Source organism: Lissotriton vulgaris, chromosome 4_1 (genome assembly GCF_964263255.1).
Source record: "Lissotriton vulgaris chromosome 4_1, aLisVul1.2, whole genome shotgun sequence".
Classification (NCBI taxonomy): domain Eukaryota; kingdom Metazoa; phylum Chordata; class Amphibia; order Caudata; family Salamandridae; genus Lissotriton; species Lissotriton vulgaris.
The window spans coordinates 1,753,384,494-1,753,406,755 of record NC_141691.1 but is presented as its reverse complement, the minus strand read 5'-3'; positions in this window follow the sequence as shown (position 1 = coordinate 1,753,406,755).

The following is a 22,262-nucleotide window of genomic DNA, read 5'->3' as shown; positions in this document are numbered from 1 at the left end:
GGGCCATCCATGGCCTGGGCCCGGTCCCCTTGCGGAAAATGTTCGCCTGGTACCTTCCACCCCGAGCTTTACGCTCCTCTTCATGCAGGCTACTTGTAGTACCGCGCTTTCAGAGAGTGAGGATGGGCGGCCGATCGTTCAGAGTAGCGGCGGCCAAACTCTGGAACTCCCTGCCGATATCTCTAAGGAGTCTTGAGGATCTCTCAGCCTTTAGGAAGGTGTTAAAAACCCATCTTTTCCCCAGGATAGGCTAAGTCGCTGAAACTGTTGGCTCATCGTTCAAAGCGCCAGGATGCCCTTGGGGTGACAGGTCTGCGCTCTATAAATATACCACGATACGATACGATGATATGGTAGATGATGGGTGTGTGAAGAATGTGAGAGGGAATTATGTTATAAATAATTCAGAAAGTTCCCTGGAAGGCAAGCCTATATGCGAAATATCTTTGGGGGGATTTATTGTAAGTGTTTATGCGGATTCCGGATCCCCATACACCATTGTAAATTAAGGGACCTGGAAACGAAAATTTGTAGATAAGATTGGAAAACATTTGAATACGTCTGATATTAGTCCTATTAGCTTTACTGGGGAAAAAATTGACAACCTGGGTTACAGGTGGCTTACCTTTTTATTCAAAGGTAGATCCACTAGGGGGGAAGTTGTATGTGGCAAAGGTTGGGCCGTCTGTCCTGGGATGGTTTGATCAGAAGAATTTAAACATTATTTTGGACCCCAATAGTAAAGAAAAAGTTTTGATTATGGATGAAAGCAGTAAGCTGGGTGATGTGCTATGTAAGACTTTTCCGAAAGTTTTTAGTGAAGGGTTAGGAGCACTAAGAGGTTTTTAGCACAAAATTATAGTAAAACCTAAATCAGAACCCAAGGTACACAAGGCAAGACCGATTCCCTTTCTGATCAGAGAGGAGGTTAAGAAAGAGATTCAAGGGTTATTATCTAAAGGAGTAATTGAGGAAATTGAAACATCGGAATGGATTTCTCCGATTGTGGTGGCCCGGAAACCCAACGGAAAAATTTGTATGTGCATTGATTTGCACCACCTCACCACCTAAATAATAACATTGTAATAGGAAAGTTTCCCCTGCCAAAAATTTACGAAATGGTGTCTTCATTGAGAGGGGCCACGTGGTTTTCTACAATTGATCTCTCTGCCGCGTATCATCAGGTGGAGCTAGAAACTGGGTCTCGGAAACTTACGAATTCTATACCACCTTTTGGCTGTTACCAATTCAGGCGCATGCCTTTTGGGCTGTCTTCCAGCCTTATGCAAAGACTTTTTGGTGACATGGATATGGTTTCTTTCTTCCAGGAAGACATTTTGGTTGCAGCGGCTGATAAAATTAATCATGGCTCTAAATTAAAACAGGTGTTGGAAACTTTACAATCAGCGGGATTGACTGTAGAATCATCTAAATGTAAATGTGGTCAAAGAAGTGTATCATATTTGGGCCACATTATTAGTGAGGAGGGTGTCAGACCTAAACCTACGTTGGTGGAAAATATTGTAAAATCCCCTGCACCTACTACAAAGGAAGAAGTGAGAGCGTTTCTTTGCATGGCTGAGTATTGCACAAAGTGTATAAAGAATTTTGCTTCAAAAGTTTACAACATTTGTGCCCTACAAAGTTTGATTGGACTAAAATGTCTGAGGAGGAGTTCACAATGATCAAAGTTGATTTACAAAATGTAAATGCATTGGCAAGTTTTGACCCTAATGTAGATTGCTTGTTAACAACTGATGCAAGTGATATAGGCCTGGGAGCGATGTTATCACAAAAAGGGTTAGATGGAAAGGAAAGAATAATTTTGTTTGCCTCAAGCGCACTCTCTTCTGCAGAGGGTAGTGTGTGGGCTTTGGAACACTTTCGGACCTTTGTGTGGGGCAAGCCAGTTATTATTCGTACCGATCATAGACCGTTAATTCATATTCTGTCATGTGAGGGTATTTCTGGTGCGTCTGCGAGACTAGCAAGATTGTCTATGCAAATGAAAGAATACATCTATAATATGGTATACTTACCTGGGAGAGAAAATCTTATTGCAGATTGTCTATCTAGGTTGCCGTCTCCACTTGAAGAGTGTTTTGATGATCCTTGGGGTGATTTCAGTGTGGCGTTGGTACACGATTCCGGTGCGCCTGCAATTAATAAAGCTGAGTGGATGGAAGGGCAGAAGAAAGATACTGTTTTGAGTGATGTGATGGAATATATTTGCAAAGGTTGGCCTAGGAAAAATGGTATCAAAGGATGTTTAAATGCCTTTTGGGAAGTTGGCATAGAACTTTCTACTGAAAAAAATGTACTTTTCAGAGGTGATAGAGTTGTTCCCCTTGTTTAATTTGTGTTCATTTTAGTTGTGTCATGAAGGACATTTTGGGATTGTGAGGACTAAATCGATAGTTAAAGGAATGTTTTGGTGGCCAGGAATCGACGGAGATGTTGAGGATTTTGTAAGAAGTTGTGTGGTTTGTAGTTCTGTCGTAATTGGCATGGCCGTGTTAGCGATTAGCTGAAACTACACGTTTTTCTCCTTAACTTGGCTATATATGAAAACGCCATTTTGAATGTTGCGGCGGCCATCTTAGACCATAAGCGGCCTCGTGGCCGGCGTGCCCTTTAGTCCGTTGTCCGTATCATTGACCACTTCAGTCTGCCCAGCAACAGGCTATTTTTAGTACTGGTCAGCTCGCACATGCGCAGTCCCCACTGACCAGTTACCCCTCAGGAATGTGCACCAAACTGACCAGCGGAATTGTGCCCCCTCCAATGAGCTGGCTGTTTTCCAAAACATGACCATATATGTACATGAATGTGTCCTAACTTGTGCCGCCTATCTTTTATTACCCCAAAAACTGTATATAAATCGGGGTCACACCGGTGTTCGGGGTGATACCTCTTGCATTACCGAAGGGTGCTGTTTGAGTGTACCACCACCCCATGGGGTCTTAATAAACTTGTTCTTTGCCTTTTACAGTTTCCGTGCCAACAGTTCTTGAGTGTAAGTGGGTTATCTTCGGAGCATGTAGGCCTTGGGAACCCTGATTACTTCAAATTGGCGACCACGAAGGGACTCATCGGCGACTCGGATGCCCGAAGGAGAGGTCGTGACGAAGGCTTGGAAACTCGCCATGGACGCGCGCTGCCACTGAGTGACCCGAGTCTTGGCTCCCACGGTGTTTCTTCCTTTCCTTCTGATCTGACCTTCCAGGTGGCGCCGGTCTCCGACTGAGTTTTCGAGTGTCTGTGTCGCTGGAAAAGTGCCGTTTGGCTGATTTGATCACAAGACCTTGGCAGTTGGAATCTGGACATTTGAGATTTTGGGTAAGATTTGTGTTCGGCAAGGTAGCCTTCGGACGCTTGCTGCAGTTCTACGATTTGTGTTCGGCAAGGTAGTCTTCGGACGCTTGCTGAAGTTCTATGATTTGTGATCGGTAAGGTAGTCCTCGGACGCTTGCCGGAGTCCTACGATCTATGATTTGATCTGAGTTAGCTAACGTTTGTGAATTTGTGATTTTTGAACTTATATGTGTAGTGCACTTCACATAGGCAGGCATGTAGAGATGTTTCTCTAACTTTGTTTTTTTCCTCTGAGCGGCACATTTGTGTGAAGTACTGTAAGTGCCATTTTATATACGGTGTCACGCTTTCGTGATACTTTTTGAACATGTCTGTTTTCAGCACACTCCGAGGGATGTGCTGTCTTGGAAATGGTACCACAATTAGGTTAGCGGAAGCACAGCCGGCTCCCCCAGAAGGAACACCAAACCGCGAGATGTACATAAAATTTGGCCTTCCCCCTATTATGTACAGTAAATTATGGCATAAGTATACTAAATCGGATCCTGAATTGCAATGGCCTCTACATGGGTCGTTCGATTTACGAAAAGTACAGTTTGTGGAGCAATGTTTGTTTCAACGCAGGTCTAGACAAAACATGTTTGATTGTGCGCGAATGTGGGAGAAAGCGGTGCGTGAACGAATGAAGCGTGAAGTTGCCTTGGCGGACAAAGAGCAGCGCAAGGCTGCTCGTGATAAGGCTTTACAGCTTGAGGAAAAGGAGGCTCAGGAGAAGAAAGAGAGGGAGGAACGGGAACGTAAATTGCAAACGACTGGTCAATTTCCTATTCGCCGACCGCTTTATCCTGTCCTTAATAATGAAATTGATGATTTTTCATTGCTAGATCGGTCACCGCCTCCGTATGTTTCGCCGACGGCACCAGCTGCAGATTCGGAGGATGATGGACAGGATAAGTCGGACCAGAAGGGTGTATCTGCTCTCAGGTTTACTGCGGCGAGGTCTGCGCATTTACGCAGTTGGGCTCGTAAAGTGAATAAGAAATGTGTTTCTCAGGATGAGTTGCTTGCGGAGAAGAGGGCGTGGTCGGATCTTGAATTAATGTATTTTTTGTCTACTTTGGCGGATGAAGTTGTTGCCGCGTATCGTGAACTTTCAGACACGTTAGAACCTAAATCTGTGTCAGTGCATCGTGAGAATTTGGTTAAAGGTGTATTTGATCTTTCAGATGTTGATGACCTTTTCAAGCAGCTGATCCAGCTACGGGATGAAACGACCAGATTGCGGGAGGAGCGAAAGAGGAGGCAAAAGACGGCTGAGTCGGAGCCTGATGAGCAGATTAAAGAGTGTTCTCTCCGTGGTTCAGATAAGAGTTCTGCATTGCATGTTATGCCTATGCGTGAAGCTGCACCTTTGTATGTCCCTCCTAAAGGGGAAGGTACAGATGATGATAAATCGTCAAAGGATGCGAAAGGATATTTTGTATATAATTGGGTATATACGCCTTGGAATAGAGCAGATGTTATGGCATTGAAAAATTCTCTACCTGACCTTCGAAAAAATCCGGCGGCATTCTATGAAGGGGTGGAAGGGGCTATTTCATCTTGCGTGATGACTCTTGTTGACATAGATCTGTTTTTTGGGCTAATTCTTCCACCTGATATGTGGAGACTAATTTGTAAAAATAATGATGAAACAATACTGGGGGGCACATGGAAAGAAATAAATGCTGCCGATTTAGATAGGGAACCGGCATGTAAGCCTTGTCAGTTAATTCTAGATCTTCCGGCAGCTATCTTGATTAAATTAAAGACGCTTGTTCCCTCTAAAAAGATCGATTGGACTATGTTAACTTCGTGCAAACAGAAACCCGATGAAACGGTTTCAGATTTCTTTACACGTTTCGAGGAGGCATTCCATGATTACAGTGGTCAATCTTTAACAGACGATACGGGTCGGCATTTGTTTGAAGATAAGTATGTGGCTAATCTCCTGCCGGAGATTGCAAAAAGATTGAAATCGAGTGAAAGTTCCTGGGCCACGGCGACCCCTGCGTCTTTGTTAACTATGGCTCAGTATTATGAGCGGCAGGAATTGGAGGCTAAAGAAAGTGTTGAGAAAAAGGCGAAGGAATTGAAAACAAAGGTGATGTTGGCGCAGGTTCGGGGAACACAGGGCAGAGGGAATGATAGAGGTAGACGAGGTGGAGGGAATACGTCGTATGGTCGTACGGATATAGCGGAGGATCAGTGTGCTTACTGTAAGGAGTTTGGGCATTGGGCTGAAGATTGTCCGGTACTTCGCGAGCAGCGTAGTCAGCGTGGTCGAGGAGGTGGTAGGTCGAGAGGAGGTTATACGGGAGCGAGAGGTGGCGGAAGTGATCGTGGAAGAGTTGAGGAGAGGGGCCGTGGCCAGGATGAACGAAACACGTTTGATAGACGGAATCAATATCAGATATCGGAGGGTGAGAATGTGGAGCACCAGGATTATGTGCATGCATAGGACTGCGTAGGATGGGGTAAGGAATCCGTTGAAGTGCCGGTAGATCAGCAGGGTCCATATGTAACAGCGGGTATTCTGGGTTCTACTGATCAATTTCTAGTCGACACAGGAGCTACTCGTAGCGCTTTGTCGAAAAACTTGGTTCCGAGGGCTCCCCTGTCTGGCGAAATGATTACATGCGTAGGGTTTGATGGCACACCCTCCCCTAGCCCATTGTCAAAGCCCCTTGCATTATGTCTTGACAAATATTTCAGTTTTGGTCAATTTTTGTTATCACCCCATACACCAGACAATATCCTGGGCATTGATTTGCTTAAATATTTTCGAGCAACAATACGGTGCGCTCCTGAGGGAGTGCGGGTTATTCTGAATGACAATTATCCTGATCCAGATAGGTTTTATGCTATCTTAGATATTCCAGCTTTGGCCTCTCTACCGCACACGTTATGGGCGACCTCAGATACGGATGTGGGAGAGATGCGTATTCCTCCAATACACATTACTGTTAGGGAGGGGGCCCCTCTACCACGAGTACCACAGTATAAGATTTCGAGAGAAGGTGAAATTGCATTGACACATATTGTTCAGGATTTGATCTCTGCAGGGGTAGTGGAGGAGGTTCCTTATAATGTTTGCAACAGTCCTATTCTTCCGATCCTTAAGAGAGATACTGACGACAAAGTCTATCGCTTTATTATTGACTTGCGAGAGATCAACAAAATTGTCATTCCCCAATACCCGGTGGTGTCCGATATCACGACCTTGCTTACGTTGGTTCCACCAACGGCTACCACGTTTAGTGTAATCGATTTGAAAAATGCGTTCTTTTCCATCCCTGTCCATCCTGATAGCAGATATTTGTTTGGCTTCACGTTAAATAATAAATCGTATAGATTTTGTCGTGTTCCCCAAGGTTATACTGAAAGCCCTAGTATCTACAGCCAGGCTTTGAAAAGGCAGCTAGATTCTTTTAAATTGCAGTCTGGCGTTGCTCTCATCCAGTACGTGGATGACCTTCTGCTTGCCGCTGACTCTTATGCACAATGTGAAGAAAGTACACTTGCGTTGCTTTCCTTTTTGGCACAGAACAATCATAAGGTTTCGAAGAAAAAGCTTCAATACTGTAGACCTCAGGTGACCTACCTCGGTCATCTGTTGTCTAAGGAGGGGCGTGCATTAACATCTGACCGGATTCAGGCAATTCTAGACACACCAGTCCCCCGCACGCAGAGAGATGTACGTGCCTTCATAGGGTTGACATCCTTTTGTAGACAGTGGATCATGGGTTTTTCACATATCATAAAACCCTTGCTAGCGTTATTGTCCAAAGCTACACCAATGCCCTTAGAATGGACAGATGAATGTCAGAAGGCTTTTGAACAGTTGAGGCAGGCCCTTTGTTCCGCACCCGTGTTAGGCACACCAGACTACACGAAGCTTTTCACACTGTACGTGCACGAGAATGATGGGTGCGCCTTGTCAGTGTTAGTGCAACTGCACGGGGATAAGCAAAGACCATGTGCATACTTCTCTGCCATTCTTGATCCTGTAGCACGAGGGTTGCCTGGGTGTTTTCGAGCGGTAGCAGCAACGGCAGTAGCCATACGACAGAGTGAGGGAATAGTGTTATCGCACAAATTGTTGGTGTTAGTTCCTCACGCAGTAGATGCTCTGCTAAACCAAACAAAGACCCAATACCTCACGAGTGCACGGCTAACAGGATATGAGCTGACACTTTTGGCGCCACATATTACACTGAAAAGATGCGCTACTTTGAACCCTGCCACTTTATTGCCCTACCCGGCCGAGGAGGGTCAGGAAGAAAAACATCACGATTGTGTTTTCCTGACCGAGGAACAGACAAAGGGTCGTGTCGACTTACAGGATGTGCCACTTCCAGATGTGGATGGGGAACTGTGGGTTGATGGATCGTGTTTAAGGCTGCCAGATGGTACGACTTCCGCAGCCTATGCGATCACGACACTTAAGACGGTGGTAGAAACAGCTAGGATACCACAGAAATCGGCTCAGGCAGCAGAGCTGATAGCCTTAACAAGAGCCTGCGAGTTGAGTGTTGGCCTATGTGTGAACATATACACAGACAGCCGATACACCTTCGGAGTAGCACATGACTTCGGGCTACTCTGGAGAGAGCGTGGGTTTTTGACATCTCACGGAGAACACATTATGCACGGAGAGCTAGTGCGTGATCTCCTAAACGCGTTGCTCGGCCCAAAGAAAGTAGCGATAGTAAAATGCAGTGCCCACAAAAAGATCACGGATAAAGTGGGTCAAGGAAATGCCTTTGCAGACAGCATAGCGAGACAAACGGCTATGTCCCGAACTAGCTCCCCCATGTATGTGATACAATCGCAGGCTGAACGATGGAGTGATGCTAGAGCAGAAATATTGGACATTCAAAAATCAGCTACTGAAACTGAACTTGCGGCATGGGCAGCAGATGGGGTACTAGATGACGAGGGTTGTTGGAGAAGCAAAGACATGGAGAAATGGAAATTGCCTGCGGCTTACTTGCAGGCGATGGTCCAGATGACGCATGGACTGGCACATGTCGGAGCTCTTGCAATCACTCGGCTGTTAACACGAGTTTGGGAACATCCTGAGATTGCTAATACTGCGAAGAGAGTAGTGCAGACCTGCCTGGTTTGTTTGCAACACAATCCTGGAAAGGGGACCCATACTCCGAAAGGAGGGTTTGTTCCACCCTCTGCACCTTTTGAGGTACTCCAAATGGATTACATCCAACTTGAGCGCTGCAACAACCTGAAGTACGTCCTAGTGGTGGTATGTGCCTTTAGCAAATGGGTTGAGGCTTTCCCCACGAAAGACAATACGGCTTTGACAACAGCTAAGGTGTTGCTTAAGGAATTCTTTCCTCGCTTTGGAGTTTGCAAATTTCTGTGGAGTGATAATGGGCCTCATTTTGTTGGAAAGATTGTGGAGTATGTACTGAAGGGGTTAGGGATTCAGCAGAAGTTCCACGCTGTATTCCACCCTCAGTCGGCAGGTCTGGTTGAGCGGTACAATGCTACGTTGAAACTTAAGCTGGCCAAAATTGTGGCGTCTACATCGTTGAAGTGGCCAGACGCTTTACCGCTAGCACTGCTCTCTCTTAGATCAGTACCCCATTCACGAACTGGCCTCACACCATATGAGGTGGTGTTTGGACGCCCCATGAATATCTGGGGGGTGCCCAAGCCGCGATTAATACATGATGTGCCTTGTGTTATGATGAACGACTATTTGGCACGATTAACAAATGATTTGCTTTCTATTCATCAACAGGTTCGAGAAGCGCTCCCTGACAACTCTACTGGAGAGGGCCATGATCTCCGCCCTGGTGACCACGTGATGATCCGGTCGTTTGAGAGAGCGAGCAGTCTGGAGCCCAGGTGGAAGGGCCCCGAACAGGTCCTCCTTGCAACCCGAACCGCTGTACGAGTGACCAACAGGAAGCGGTGGGTGCATTCGACACACTGCCGCCGTGTCTCTCCGGATCTAGTGACTCCTGCTGTGCTGACCGATTACAAGGAGATTTTGGAGAAAGAAAAGAGCCCAGCTGTGACGTCGGCCGAAGTTGAGGGAGCCTTCCCGGACCACGCTGTTGCTGGACGAGAGCACTACAACTTGCGTCCTCGATAAGAAGATTTTTGTTTTTCTATATGACTGGTTGGTTACCGCTCCAGGTTTGTGAAACGGAAACCGGGAATTCCAAGGGGGGGGGGGATCAGTTCTGCCAGAGTAGTGACACCCGTCTTGGCCCGGAGAAGAAAACAACGGCTACCTCGGAGTTCAGCACCGTATTTTTCTTTTTTAGGTATACACGTACGTGTATCTAAGACTCTGTGAACAATTTGTATTATTTGAGACTTTTGCACGAACATTCCTGAACTATGGCATCAACGGCAGCACGAGATAAACGAATATTAGGTGCCATTCTCTTTGTTTTGACTATTGTGGTGATAGCTGTAATAGCCTGGGTAGTTGAACTTGTGGTGCCTGCACGAGAACATTTGCTGCCGACTACCCCGGCTCCATCTGAACATTTTCACTTTACATTGCCCTACCATGAAGAGCGGCATCGGCAAACTTATCTGAACAACAGTTTCATTCAGATTCTTCATCACACACATAATATGACTAATACCTCGAATTGCTGGGTGTGTGGGATGTTACCGGGGCACCAGAAGAGAGGGGGCACCCCACTTATTCCACTCCCGTTCTCTCATAATGGATCCTGCAACGCCTGGTACACCCTCCTCTTTACTTTGAGATGGCCAACCAAAGGGGGGGTGCTTTTCCGTTTGAATAAAGTATGCTCCCATGACAAGGATGGGTTTCCACGGGCTGAGGGTACTCGATTTGAATGGGAGGAGTACAGGCCTGACAACGTGTCTGCCCCGCGTGTGTACAGCAATCAAAGAAATATTAATGTATCCAGCGCACATGTCATTAATGTCATTTCTACTAAAGCCGATTTGTGTATTAGGAATAAAGGTTCGATTGCAGTGGGGAAAAGTGAATGTAACACCACTCTCACTTTTGATTGCCCGAATGGCATCTCATTTGTAGCATCTCGAAACACGTATTTTATTTGTGGAATGAAGGGTTACCATCAGCTTCCAGTGGGATGGTTGGGCACGTGTTACGTATCGTTTGTGCTACCTCCTGTATTCATTGCCCCACCAATGTATCACAATGATTATACCTTGTATCATGATTTTGTCCTAAATAGGGTTAAGCGGGCTGTTGTTCTGGATGACATAGACCAGACCGATACCGCTTTGCAACAGTATGTGGACTTTAATTTGGGACTATTTTCTTTCGTGGGGGCTGCATTGAACAGCTGGAAAATAAGACGACTGACACGCGTTGTCGAGGCTGTAGCGAATGACACTGCCATTGCCCTGGGAAACATCACTGAGGAACTACAGATTTCTAGAATTGTTACGCTCCAAAATAGGATGGTGCTAGATGTAGTTTTGGCTGACCGTGGGGGGGCATGCAGAATTATCGGAAGCAGCTGTTGTGTATACGTACCGGACAATTCTCCATCTGTTTATGATGCCATATCCAAGCTCCACAAAATTGCAGCTGAGATACATCCGGACAATGGAACTTGGACACTTTCAGGATGGTTCTGGTCCATGCTTACTACCTGGGGCTGGAAACTGTTAACGATTCTATGTATAATTGTGGGGGCACTGTTTTTTGTTTGCCTATGTATCCAATGTGGCCCTGCCTTATGTTCCATGTGCCTATCAGCTTGCATACCATCAAGACGAGCACTTGCCCATGACAAAATGATGCTTCATAAAGAAGTAACACAAATAATGTTAATAGACATCGAGGACGAACATCCTGATTATGTTCACTATGAGGTAGATTCAGCTAAACGCTAAAAGGGTCGTCTGTCGTAATTGGCATGGCCGTGTTAGCGATTAGCTGAAACTACACATTTTTCTCCTTAACTTGGCTATATATGAAAACGCCATTTTGAATGTTGCGGCGGCCATCTTAGACCATAAGCGGCCTTGTGGCCGGCGTGCCCTTTAGTCCGTTGTCCGTATCATTGACCACTTCAGTCTGCCCAGCAACAGGCTATTTTTAGTACTGGTCAGCTCGCACATGCGCAGTCCCCACTGACCAGTTACCCCTCGGGAATGTGCACCAAACTGACCAGCGGAGTTGTGCCCCCTCCAATGAGCTGGCTGTTTTCCAAAACATGACCATATATGTACATGAATGTGTCCTAACTTGTGCCGCCTATCTTTTATTACCCCAAAAACTGTATATAAATCGGGGTCACACCGGTGTTCGGGGTGATACCTCTTGCATTACCGAAGGGTGCTGTTTGAGTGTACCACCACCCCATGGGGTCTTAATAAACTTGTTCTTTGCCTTTTACAGTTTCCGTGCCAACAGTTCTTGAGTGTAAGTGGGTTATCTTCGGAGCATGTAGGCCTTGGGAACCCTGATTACTTCAGTTCTGCAGATAAGACACTTAGAACTTTGAAACCTGCAATGAGTGATGGTTTAATTCCTGATCTTCCATGGGATACTGTTGCTGTTGATATTATTGGACCTATAGGAGAGTTGAAAGAGTTTGGATTGGTAGCTATTGACCTTTTTTCAAAATGGCCAATTGTCAGGTTTGTTGACAGAATTGATACACACACGCTTCTCAAGTTTTTGGATAAAATCTTTATTAGGGAAGGCTTACCAGTTTGTATTCTAACTGATAATGGAGTACAATTTATGTCTAAGATGGCGAAGGATTATTTTGATAGATGTGGTGTTAAACATAAAACCACAGCATTATATGATGCCAGTGGCAATGGCACTGTGGAAAGGTTTAACAGGTGAATAAAGGCATCATTCAAGCGTCTGTGAACAAACAATTGGAGTGGAAGATACAAGTGCAAAAGACAGCATGATCTTATAGAATTACAGCTCAGAGCAGTACTCGATTATCTCTGTTCATTATGATGAGGGGTAGGTCACCCAGATGCAAATTCAACCCGGGTTGGCTTTTGGATGGCAAAGTAGCTAAATGGTCTCCTGTGGAGGTTAAGAATGAGTTGGAATCAATTCATGCAAAGAGTAAGGAGTTCTACGATAAGCATCATGGCACCAAAGATGTGCAAGTTAAGATAGGCGACTGGGTTCGGGTTAAGAAACCCTTTAAGGTACCTAAAGGAGAGGGCCGCTTTAAACCTCCCAGTAAAGTGGCAGAAGTGTTAAGGAACTCAGTGAGACTTGATGATGGTAGAGTGTGGAATCTTAACAGTATTGCTTTTAATCCTGAGCAAGAGGGGATTATGGATTTTCAGAATCAGAATGTTCAAGGTGATTTTGGTTGGATTGAGGATCATTTTGAAAATAGTGATTTGCAATCTCAATTGGCTAATGACATCTATAGTGGTTCTGCATCTGGACTGATAGTTTTTTTTCAAAATCTGTTTCTTCTTCCTGTGCGGGAGGGGAAAGGGTTGGGGGTTGTAGTACCCGAATAAATACCCAGATAGTAACAATAATGTTGTTCACAATGAAGTCATTGATATTTTACCTGATAAAAGAACAAGAGTTTTGCCAGGTTGGCTAGAAGGATTTGTTATGTAATTCCAATTCATGCTTTTTGTTGTTGTTTGCTTTGTATCTTAGTTTTGTTTATTCAATTAGTTATTATTTTATCATTTATGTTATTATTGTTGTAATTCTTTTTCTTTTTTTGTTATAACGGGGGGATGTGTTGCATTGCCTTATTATGTCTCTTTAAGTGCTCGTGAGGTTAGAACTATATAATGCTAGGTCATGTATTGTTCTAGTTTTGTAGTCAGTTAGTGAGCTGCCTAAAGACTGCATGCATCTTTTCCCTGGCGCTCACCTGTTGCATTTATTTAATTGGACTTGAACCAATAAAGGTATTTTAAATATACTGCTGTGATTCATCGTGATTCATCTACTACAACATCTCTCAACCAATCCGCCTTTCTGTGACCAATCTGAATTCTATTACAGGACCGTAGGCTTCAGATTATGCTTCTCTTATCTTTACTGCAAAACACAGCAGCCAATGAAAATGCATATTGTCATGTATAAACAATACAAACAACTACATTGCCCATGATGCATACATATTAGCCACGCCTCCATAGTCCATAAGAACCCTCAGCGTGGTCCCATCATCCTCTTTATTTGCTGCTCACAGCAAGAGTTAAGTGCACCTTTCATGTTCCCTCACTCTGCCTTTGCATGGGGTTGTTTCATTCTAGTAACTGGTTGTAATTACTTTATTTAAAACTTTTATACGATTGTATGATTATGGTTACCTTCACAAGGGACTTTAGTGCTTTCTTTCAGGCTGGGAGCGAGCGCTCCGGTTTTGACGAGTTCAGTCCTTTAGGCTTCGTTGTATTGTAGCCCGATGCAAGCGGAGCTCTCAGTCCGCAACGCGACGCTGTTTCAGCGTGTCTGAGCCACGGTCTTTGACCGGACAGAGCGGCAGACGTTTTTTCTTTCAACACGAGCCTTGGTTTACCGGCATTGCTGAGCGCCGGCGGCTGGGCTCCCTAATCACCCTCCTTCTGCCACACGCGCCGGGTGGCTCTCGGCTGACGCGCGCGCCCCAATGCGCTCAATGGGCTAGTTTTGGGCGCGTTTGGGCGGCGCGCCTCAGCGCGATTTCCCTGTCAAATTCAAACGCACATTTCGACTCAGTTTGCCGCTCTGTTTAAGATCGCCTGCAAACAGGTTGTAAAATACTGGCCAGAAGAGTGAGCACACGCTCTGTATATTTTCAGTATTGGCCCAGGTCTCTGACCTTTATGATTACAGCTTTGCTGAGGGGATTCTAGTGACGAGTTTACAGTTGCTGGTGTGCTTGTGGGCTACCCCCCCCCCATTACCCCTCCTGGTGGCGTGTTTGTTGCTATCTCAGCACCAATTTACCTATATAGTAGCCCTTCAGTCCACCTGAATAATGAAAGATTGGGTTAAATACCCCGCTGAATATGATGATGAGGAGGCGGAATACGACAGGCAGCAGGAGGCTGTCTTAGAAGATAACCTAGTGGAGGCACTAGACGCCTCCGTCCAGTCTTCTGTTAATAGAGCAATGGAGACCACGGTTCCCCAGACCATCCAACAGGCCCTAGCGGCTGCCCTACGACCTATTAAAAAGCAATTAGAAAGTTTTGCTAAGCGCCATGGCTATGGCAAGCGGCCTCAAAAGAGGGAGTCAGAGTCTTCGACTTTAAGTCAGGGCACGGTTCCCACTAAAGAATGGCCACATGCCCAGGCGTTGTCAACGCTGCCCGGCAGTGGGGCAGGCGAACACTCTTACGTGGGGGGTAAGGCCAAGGCTAAGCTAACAGCTTACACCGATACAGATTCTACTGCGACGAGCACAGACACAGATACTGACACCTCGGAAGAGCCCCCCCTCCCAAGAAGGTGAAGCCTTCCCCTCCGTTGGCTGCAGAGTCCCCGAACACTCCTTTTACGTTCGACCCTGCTGACATCATACACCCCAGATCATCTGACTGGACACCGCCTTCCGCGGTCACGGATTATTTACATGAGAATCTTCGGAAAGGTTTTTCCCGGGAAATGCGCAGTAGGCTTCGGTCCGAATGCCCAAGCCCGGATCTCCCAGATAAAGTGGCTAAGACGCTTGAAATAGATGCGAGTCTACTGACGTTCCTCAAGAAGTTCTCCAAGGATCCCAAACGTGGAATCGACCGCGCTTGGCGCGGCTGCCAAGATAAAATGCTGGACGTGGTGGGCCCGTTGGCCAAAATCTTGGAGATGGCCTTGGCGGCCAAGGAGAGTTCTACACCAATTGATCCTGATATTCTGGCGGGCTGGACCCAATGGGCCATATGCCTAGTTAGCAACGCCAATTGCGCGAATTCTGCGGAAAAGGCGCAAGTCCTTACTCATAAGAATGGACAGTAACCTTACTGAGTTGGCGGACCCCGAACCTGGTCCCTTGGCGGCCGGACAGCTCTTCGGGGCGCGCTTCGTCAAAGGCGTTTCAAAATATGTAGGCACATTTACTTCCATGGACAAGGCGCAGACTGGAATAAAGAGAGTCTTCCAGCATGGTGTTTTTAATCGGGCCGGACGAGGCAGGGGCCGCTCGTCAGGCCGCGGTTTCCAGCAAGGCTCCCAGAGAGGCGACTTTGGTTGCGGCCGTGGGGACTGGGACTCTACTCGTGGAGGTACCTTTTACCTATCGCGACGAAGATTCAACAGGGGACGATTCCAGAACGGCAACAACAGGGCAAACTTCTAGACCCAGCAGTCATCAGGTGAGTGTCACAGATTACTCTCATCTTCCCTTGGGGGGTCGTACTCAACACTGTCTGCCACAGTGGCAGCAATTGACTCAAGACGCATGGGTGTTGCAAACCATCATGGGTTTCATTCTCCTCCTTTTCAAAACGTTCTCCCCGCGAGTCTCCATTTTTCCCTACAAGATCGCAGTTTTATAGACGAAGAAATTGCAGGGTGGCTGCAGAAACGTGCGATAACACAGTGCAACGAGGCCCCTCACGGTTTCTGCAGCAACATCTTCCTTGTGCAGAAGAAGGGAGGTGGGAACAGGCTTGTTCAGTTTCTCACCTACAATCACTTCAAGATGGAAGGGATCCATCTTTTGGCAGACTTATTGCAGAGAGAGGATTGGATGGTCAGTTTGGATCTCAAGGACGCCTACCTATCCATTCCAATTTTCTGACCGCATCGCTGATTCCTCTAATTCCGCTGGAACAGCCGATGGTACGAATATTTGGCCCTTCCTTTCGGGCTCTCATCAGCTCCTTGGTGCTACACCAAGGTGATGAAACCGGTGGTTGCCCACCTGCGAGAGCGAGGGGTAAGACTGATAATATATTTAGACGATATTCTGATCATGGTGCAATGCCAAGTCACTCTCTGTCAGCATCTGAACCTCACAACGACGCTACTTCAGAGCTTGGGGTTCGTGATCAACCTGGCAAAGTCGGTGGTTCACCCGACACAAGTGATAGAATTCCTCGGGTTCACGATAGATTCCAGATCGACTCAGCTGTGTCTTCCCAGGCCGAAACTGAGAGATCTAAAAAAAGAAATCCTGGCGCTGCTGAGCAGGCAGACCGTTTCCCTCCGGGCCATTGCCAGGCCAATGGATTCAAGCCATATTCCCGGGCCCTCTTCACTACAGGGCCCTTCAACGTCTAAAGATCAGGCACCTTCAGAAAGGATTATCATTCGCGGATTCCATTCTGCTGTCTCCAGAGGTCAAGACCGAACTACAGTGGTGGCTAGGTCACGTAGATGCCTGGAACGGCAGAGCAATCTTCGGTTCTCAACCCGAAGTTGTCATAGAATCCGACGCCAGCCGCTGGGGCTGGGGTGCGCGCTGCGGCGACATCTCCACAGACGGAAGATGGTCTCCGCACGAGTTGTCCTTGCACATAAATTGCTTGGAGTTGCTAGCCGGGTCGTTCGCAGTTCGGACACTATCCCCGAAGCAGACCTCATGTTGCATCTTCCTCCGCATGGACAATGTGTCCGCGGTGAGGTATATCAACCAGTTGGGCGGAACGAGATCGTCCCTTTTTGTAGAAATAGCAAAAGATTTTTGGCATTATTGCCTCAACCACCAGATTTCGGTGATTGCGGAGTACATCCCGGGACAGTCCAATCAGATGGCGGATTGGAATTCAAGACACCTCAGGGACTTCAGCGACTGGAAGTTGCTTCCCCAGGTCTTCCGATGGCTTCAGAGGATATGGGGCCCGTTTCAGACGGATCTTTTTGCCTCCAGACTCACTTGCCAGATACCCCGGTTTTTCAGCTGGGGGTCGGACCCGAGGGCTCAGGCGACCGATGCCTTCCTACAGGATTGGTCGAGCGCGCTTCAGTATGCGTTTCCCCCGTTCTTTCTGATTCCCAGGGTGATATCACAGGCGATCAAGCAACAGGCGGAAATAGTCCTAGTGACGCCATGGTGGACATCCCAACCGTGGTTTCCGATGTTACTTCAATAGAGCTGCGAATTCCCCAGGTTGCTCCCTGAGTCAAATTCGGTGTTGCTGAGCCCTCATCAGGAGCGGCACCCAATGATATTGGACGGACGACTCACTCTGATAGCATGGAGGCTTTCAGGAAACAGTGGCAAATGCCAGGAGTTTCAGACAGGACTGCTGAATTTATCAAGCAAGCCTGGGCACCTTCCACCAGGAAACGTTACTCCTAGGCCTGGAAGAACTGGGTGGATTGGTGCTTGGAAAGACATTTGGATCCCGTGGGGTCAGAGCTTTCCCAAGTGCTAAACTTCCTGTCGGATAAAGCTGCGGAGGGACTGGCTTATCGCTCAGTCAACAATTTCCGATCGGCCATTTCGGCGGGGCATGCGTTGGTAGATGGTAAACCAGTGGGCGTGCATCCAGTTGTGTGCAAACTGCTCAAGGGATTTTGGGTGGCTAACCCTCCTAAACCCAAGTATACGGGACTTTGGGATGTTTCCTTAGTTATTTCATTTTTCAATCGCTGGCCTGTTAATAGTGTCCTTTCTAGGAAACAGCTCTCTGCAAAATTGGCTATGTTGTTGTGTTTATCGGCATGCAGACGTTCCTCGGACGTGAGAGCACTCGACGTTACAGGTAGAGTATTTACCCCGGAAGGGGTTTCTTTTACTATTACAGGACGTACCAAAGCAATGTCTAGACATATTGATTATAATGCTTTCCCGGAAAATGAAAAACTGTGTGTTGTGAATTTTTTAAGGGCATATGAAGAGAGTACAAAGGCATTGAGACCTACAAATTGCTCCCAATTGTTAATTGCATTGCAAAAACCATACAAACCTGTGGCGGCTGCCACAATTGCTAGATGGCTCAGATTCATAATGCAGGAAGCTGGTGTTGACATAAAAATGTTTGGTGCACATTCTGTGAGAGGAGCTATGGCCTCGAAATCCTACATGTTGGGTTCTAACATTCAGGACATTATGCGTTGTGCAGACTGGTCCTCTGAGTCAACTTTTAAAATGTTTTATTATAAGCCAGTGGGAGATATTACTTCTGTGGTATTTGAACAGCGTTAAACTAGCATAATCTGAAGCCTCCAGTCCTGTAATAGAATCAAAAATTTGCTAGCATTCGCGCCAAAAATGTTCAATTCTATTAAGGACACGGAGGCGAGGATTATCCCACCCGGCTTTTGTTGACAGTAAAAAGCTTACCCACCCATATTCACTGTTATGATGTATTGATATATACAGTGGTTACGGTTGTCTCATTTCCTTTATTTCAGGATCAGACAAGAAGTCTGACTAGACGAAGATGGATGGCCCGAGCTTACGCTTGAAGTCTGGTTTATTCTTCCACGTTGGAGGAGATTGTGGATTTATTCATGTTAATGTTTGGACTTGCGTTCTCTGCAAAGAAAGAGGATGATGGGACCACGCTGAGGGTTCTTATGGACTATGGAGGCGTGGCTAATATGTATGCATCATGGGCAGTGTAGTTGTTTATATTGTTTATACAAGAAAATATGCATTTTTATTGGCTGCTGTGTTTTGCAGTAAAGATAAGAGAAGCACAATCCTCGCCTCCGTGTCCTTAATAGAATTGATAATTCTTGGTGCGAATGCTAGCAAATTTTTGATTCTGCACATTACACGAGGTCAGATTCATTTTTTAGGCAATTAAATAATTTGCCCAGAATCACACAATCCTACGTTTGAACTCAAACTGTTGTATCTTGGTTATGTACTTCCTGGTGCCCCCTGTCACATCTCCTGCGCGAGAGCACCCTTTGTCACCATACCCTCTCCCATTGGTTCCCCAACGTTCCACCTTCCCTACTGTCCCGGTCCAACTGCCTAACTGCCATAGGAGAGTTAACCTTCCTTACCCACGCACCGCTTCAGGTGTGGGGCTGTTTATGATTAAACCTACACTTGAGTTTACAGCTGCTTGGTTCCTGTTATTTACTTCTAACAAGTGGTGACGAGGTAAAACTACAGCCCCTCACCGAAGATTTCTTGAATCTTAACTGAGGATAAGAACTTTAAAAGGAATTAAACCCGTGATACTGAAAACTCATCCCACCTGGGTTTGTCGGATCTTCTGTCTCCTGTGCTTCGACGTATGTCCTCCGGTTCAACCCCAGCTGCTGTGCTGTAACCGGCTTCTGAGCTGCCTTGCCATTTTGTGATCCCGGCAATTCAAGTGAGTGTTCCTCAGCGTCCGGGCAATCGGATGAAGGTGGCGTGCTTCCTGCGTGTCTCGTCTTCCGCCTTGGGCTCCCAGCTGAGTCGTGAGTCTGCCTCGGCGATTTCCTGTCAGCGAGTTTCGCGCCTTCCGACGCCTCTCTGTTGACACCTTCTGCGCATGCCCAAAAGCGCACAACGTCACTGGAACGCAGCATCAGGCGCCATCTTAGAGCTATTTTCTTCGTGAATTGGGTGAGTTCGATTCCGACCCCGGCACGTTCACGGTGATGTGCACACCTATGAAAACAAACTGAAAAGTAATTTTACTCATCGTTTCTTCTAATATTAAAAATAATTACAAACAACATGAATAAATACTGTAGTTGTGCATTAACAGATTATCTTCAATAAACTCCAGTGACAGTAAAGTGCATACCCTCTGCAATTGAAGTATTCTTGCATGAAATGGAAGCTTTAATTTGAGCAGTTGGTTAAATATTCATTCCTCATGTATCCTTAGTTCTCCAATTGACATCACTTTCTTCTTTGCATACTATTTCGAGGATCAAGAAATAGTGACAAGTGAGGAGGAACTCCAGGGTTTATGTAACATCAACTGCAAAGTGAAACTTCGCTTTTGCTTCTAAAGCTAGAAACTTGGTTGCCTTCTTCTTTTCGCTTATCAGCAATGTGTGCTCTAAGTTCTTTAAATCTTGCGCAGCATCAAGCATTTCTACCTCTCAAAGGTGCTCCTTGTATGCCATGGAAGGAGTGGAAAGAGTATTTTACCAACTATATAGAAACTGTTGAGGATGAGGACTTCACAGCAGAAAAGAAAAATAAAGTGCTCTTGTTTTGTTTAGGTCCAGGGGGTGTCAAGACTTACAACAACATTGAGAAAAAAGTGAGAGAAGGCAACAATGTTTATTAACATGCCTTAGATGATCTGGATGCCCATTTTTCACCTATAATATGTGTTGCTGTTGACCGTTACAAATTTTCAAGAAGAAAACAGGGCAAAGATGAGAGCATTGATGATTACGTCGCAGCCTTGAACAATTTGGCTTTAACCTGTAGATTTGGTCAATTATTATTATTATTATTTTGTTTCTTATATAGCGCCAGAATCGACCCCCGAAGGGGCATCTCCGCGCTTGCCTTGGGAACCCGTCCTGGCTTTTTCCCTGTGAGATAGCCCCTACAGGGCATCCCCAAGGTGAAAGCCAGGCATCCCGCCGCGGGGGGGCCGTTGTGGAGATTAAGCAAGCTTAATGCCCAGAGTTGCAGAGTGGGAACCCATGATTAGGTCAGGCACCGAAGCGAGAATTATCGAGTCCATGGACATTTTGAGCTCAAGACCCTGCCGCGTCGGGAATTGAACCCTGGTCCCGGATCTGACCTCTGCTTCCGGGTCTGCCTGCTCTAACCAGCGAGCCACACTTCTCCATTTGCAAGAAGAATTTGTTTGTGATCAAATTATCATGCATGCGAGCAACCCTAATATCCAAGACAAACTCTGGGTTAACGGAGAATCTTCCTTAAAAGAAGTTGTCGCTCTGGTTAAAAAAGCAGAACTTACCGGCAGATGTGCCAAAGCAGGTTTGGATGAGCCAGTTGTTGTAAAATCTATACATTCGTCAAATGCTAACAAACTAAGACAAAAGGCCAACAGCAAAGAAGTTGCGCATGAGTTTCATAAGAAAAGTGAACCTTACAAATCCAGGCACAAAAGTGAGAAAAATCACAGCAGTAAATACAAAAATCCACCTGAACTCAGATGCTATCGATGTGGTTCTCCTAGCCATTTAGCTGATTCCACAAAGTGCCCTGCAAGATATCAGAAATGCTTGTCATGTGGGTTGACAGGTCTCATCGCCAAGGCCTGCAATAGGGCATCCTTTAAACAAAGCAGACATGTCAGACACATGTCAGTTGATGAGTCATGCAAGAATACCATTCATAAATATTTTCCTGAAGGGTTCTCTGGAAAAGTGGGTCTTCTTAACAGTTTTGAACATAAAATTGAACTTAAAGACTCAGCTGTTCCATGTATTCACTAGGTAAGACACTTACCTGTGTCGGTAAGGAATGATGTTCAAACAGAATTGAATAGACTGGTCAAGGATGGAATAATTGAGGAGGTTGAATCCGCGGAGTGGGTTTCTCCCTTAGTTGCAGTCAAACGTCCCGATGGGAAAATTAGACTGTGCATTGACCTTAGGGATCTTAACAAAAACATCATTGTTGACCAGTATCGCCTACCACGTATTTGTGAAATGTTAAATGCCACAAAAGATATGTGTATTTTCACCATAACAGATTTAAAATCCGCGTATCACCAGATACCCCTACACGTGGACAGCAAGAAATACACCGCATTCATCACCCCATTTGGTTGTTACCGTTTCACTAGGGTACCATTTGGGTTAGCCTCTGCCGCAGCGCTTTTCCAAAGGGTCATGACTTCCATCTTGGAGGGCGTTGCAGGCATCAGGTTCTTCCAGGACGATATTTTGGTCATGGGCGGCAATTAACTGGAACATGACACACGCTTAAAGCAAGTTTTCAACAAACTTAAAATGCATGGTCTTACTGTCGAACTAGATAAATGTAAAATATCTCAGGACAAAGTGGTTTATTTGGGGCACACTATAAGCCACGAGGCTATCAAACCAAAACAAGGCTTAGTAGATGCCATTCTTAATGCTCCCTGCCCAT